This window comes from Zonotrichia leucophrys, chromosome 4, assembly GCF_028769735.1.
Source record: "Zonotrichia leucophrys gambelii isolate GWCS_2022_RI chromosome 4, RI_Zleu_2.0, whole genome shotgun sequence".
Classification (NCBI taxonomy): Eukaryota; Metazoa; Chordata; class Aves; order Passeriformes; family Passerellidae; genus Zonotrichia; species Zonotrichia leucophrys.
The window spans coordinates 10,270,814-10,274,476 of NC_088173.1; the positions used below are offsets into that span (position 1 = coordinate 10,270,814).

General features: G+C 37.5%; 1 protein-coding gene across 1 annotated transcript in view; it reads right to left on the reverse strand.

Annotated features, from left to right (window-relative positions):
- SGCZ (sarcoglycan zeta) overlaps positions 1–3,663 on the reverse strand; it is a 394,721-nt gene that overhangs the window by 342,238 nt on the left and 48,820 nt on the right. The window lies entirely within an intron of this gene.

The following is a 3,663-nucleotide window of genomic DNA, read 5'->3' on the forward strand; positions in this document are numbered from 1 at the left end:
GTATTGAATTTGTAACTTATGGCAATGTGTGGTTTAGAAAAGGCAGACAGACTAGCTCTGGCTTGCTAAAGATGTTTTTATTCTTTCTTGGGTGCATATTCTTCTCAGAGTTGCAAAATCCAAAAGGACATACACATGAATGCAAAAAGTTAATAAATTCCTCTTGATCATCCCTTAGATCTATCAGTTACATGTTGGGCTAAACCAGTGATACAACATTGTTGCAGAAATACTACCTATGAAAAAACAGGATTAAGTTTCAAGACATATTACATATCATTAATTTATTACATGCCCTCATTTTTATGTACTATACAGTTTAAAATAAAAATTATTTTCATATAGAAAAAGTTTTTTTAGTCCAACTCCACATTAAAAGAGAGGTTCAGAATAAGTCACAAGTGCAGAAATACATCACTCCAGTTTGGATAATATTAAAAAAACCAAATCAACGTCCCCTTTATCTACTCCAAAACTCTGCTTTGAATATAACCTTTCAGCTTCATAAGAAAAAGTAATTCTGAGGAAATCAAGCATTAAATACTCCGAAAGTTTATTTTTAGTAATTATATTGTCTTTAATACCCACCAGTTTGGAAAAATTTTGGAATCCCTTTTGCATATGTACTGCATTATCAGACAGAAAAGAGTTTCTGCCCTCAATGGAGGATAGAGTACTTGGACAAAAAACATCTCTGGACAGGAAATAAAGTCGGGAGAAGTACATTATCTTTGGCATATCCAAATTTAACAACTTGCAACTACCTTCAAGCAACATTGACAGTTAAGTTCCCAAATGTTTAAACATTTATTGCTTATACAATTCAGTATCAGCACATGCTTGGAGAAATGTAATACCATGCATTATTTTAAACAGGATTATTTTCCCATACCCTGGAAAAGGATATGAATTTCATGCACTTTAACACAGTGAAGTAATTATAATTTTAAAGAGCTTTTAATGCAGGTATTTCAGTATTCAATAAGGTGTATGGGAGCTGTGGAATAACCCTTTTACATATGAAGTTTCTCTGTGAAATTGAGAAATAATGAAAAAAATCATTCCAAAGGAAATAAATGCAGGAAATATTTTCTGTACTATTTCACCAAGAAGCTATTAGAACCTTAAGATTATTTATAAAAGAATCAACTCCCATTTTTTATCTCCGGATATTTCTGAGCTGAGTGGTGTGGTTGACATACCTGGAGAATGGGATTCCATCCAGAGGGACCTGGACAAGCATGAAAAAAGGGCATATGGGAATCTCCAGATGTTTAACAAGACCAAGCACAAGGTGTTGCACCTGAGTTGGGGCAGCCCCAGCATGAACACAGGCTGGGGATGAAAAGATCCAGAGCAGCCCTGCTGAGAGGGACTTGAGGGTGCTGTGAGAGGCTGGACATGACCCAGCCATGGGCACTCACAGCCCAGAGAGCCAAAGGTGCCCTGGGCTGCATCCAGAGCCCCGTGGGCAGCAGGGGAGGGAGGGGATTCTGCCCCTCTGCTCTGCTGAGGTGCCCCCAGAGTGATGCACCCAGCTCTGAGGCCCCAGCACCAGGAAGGACACGGAGCTGTTGGAGCAAGTGCAGAGTAGGCCACAAAGACAGTCAGAGAGATGAAGCACCTCTGCTGTGAGGAAAGCCTGACTGATTTGGGTTTGTTCACCCTGGAGAAGGCACTTGGGAGACCTTACTGAGGCCTTTCAGTACTTCAAGGGGGCTTTTACAAAACATGGAAACAGACTTTTTAGAAGGCCTTGCTGCAATAGGACGTGAGGTAATGGCTTTAAACGAAAAGAAGGTAGAATCAGACTGTAAGGACGAAATTGTTTACTGTGAGGATGGAGAGGCACAGGAGCAGGTTGCCCAGAATGATGGTAGATGCTCAATCTATGGAAGCATTCAAGATACTTAGTAACTGATTTAATTCAAGATGGCCCTGCTCATTGCAGGGAGATTGGTTTGGATTGGAAGGAATCTTTAAAGGTCATCTAATCCATTCCATGATTTCAATACACAAATCCAACATATTTCATAAATGAAATAAAAGAGAGAATTGCTTATAATAGCATGTTTAAATGCATACTCCATTTCCAGACTTCTGAGAATCATCATCAAGTCCATTTCAGTGGTAATTTAATGGAATAATTTTAATTGTGAACTATATGGTATATTTCTGTATATTAGGTAACTGAGGCCAATGTATTCAGAAACACACATGTTATATTTCTCTGAATAAACAAGTCCAAGCACCTCTCTTCCCCTTGGTGGCTTAATTCATTATTTGAGGATAAATGCACACACTACCTGGTTAAGTTAAGAGTCCACTGAATCCCAACATATTCAAGCTATTGAAAATAAGTAGTCAAAAGTACTAGAAAAACATAATTCTGGAAGAATTTATATCATAGGTCTGCTTAAAATCTGAACACACAAGGCAGTCCCCAGACAATTTTTGCTTTTGTGATCTATGGAGTAGCCAGTTACAGTACACAATATTCTAAACTCATGAGATCTGATTTCATAAAACAGCTTCTGAGTTCCAATACCAGCTCATATGAGCACATATACTACAACCTAACCAGATCAGAGAATTTGCTAAAGTATAAAACCTATTTTTTATGTTACCATAAATAGTTGTTGTTCTTCTCAACACAGTTTCAGAAAATTTCAACTTCCTGTCACTTTTTTTCTCACAACGAAAAATTTTCTAGCTTAATTGATCTCCAAGTAATGTCTAGCTAAAACCTACGTTTCTATTTTATGTAGCTAATTTTGGAAGAATCACATGAATCATCTCGAGTACTCTCAACTGCAGGAGTATGACAGTAGCCACTTATGGTTTTGCCATGACTGAGATGCAATTGTACTCAGGACACAACAGTAGTGAGTGAGTACAATTCTTTGTCCAGCACATGATCTTGGTGATGCTGAAGCTGGTCTCTAACACAGCAGGCAGTTTGCACACACTTCCACATCTTTTCCTCTTCGATAGCTGTACCTCTGACAAAGATAACCATGGTAGCACTATCATTTATTCAAACATCAAAGGACCATGCAGATTTGATTTGACATACATATTTTCCCATATTTTATTGAGGCTGATCAGCTTCAATAAAACAATTAAAGAGAGCACTGTTAGTTCTGAAATAGTTGTCCAGTTTGTCAGTCTTTCCTTAGGCAATTATGGCATTCTTTGATGCCAATTATGGCATACTATTTGTACTTCATCTGAGTATTTCAGTGGTTCCCCTCCTCAGACCTCTCTGCAGGAGGGCTATAACGGGCATCTACATCACCACTAACTGTATTGCTTCTCTTTGACCAGAAGTCATAGCAATAGTAATAGCACAGTCATAGTAATTTAGAGAGCATCAAGCACACTGGTACTTAACTGTATATAACTATACACTGGTGATCTAAATGTGTACAGGGAATTTCTCCTTAAGAAGTTAGGATTATGACCCTCAGGATAAAAAAAAAAAAAAAAAAAAAAAGGAAAGCAAAATTCAGACCTTACACTCCTAAGAACTTGCCTATGACTTCAGTCAGAGGTAAGTATCAGTATTTGTACCACAAAAACAAATTTTCATCTTTAACATCCAGGAAGCATCTATTATTCAAGTTTGATTAGAGAAAAAAAAATCAATATATTGCAGCCATA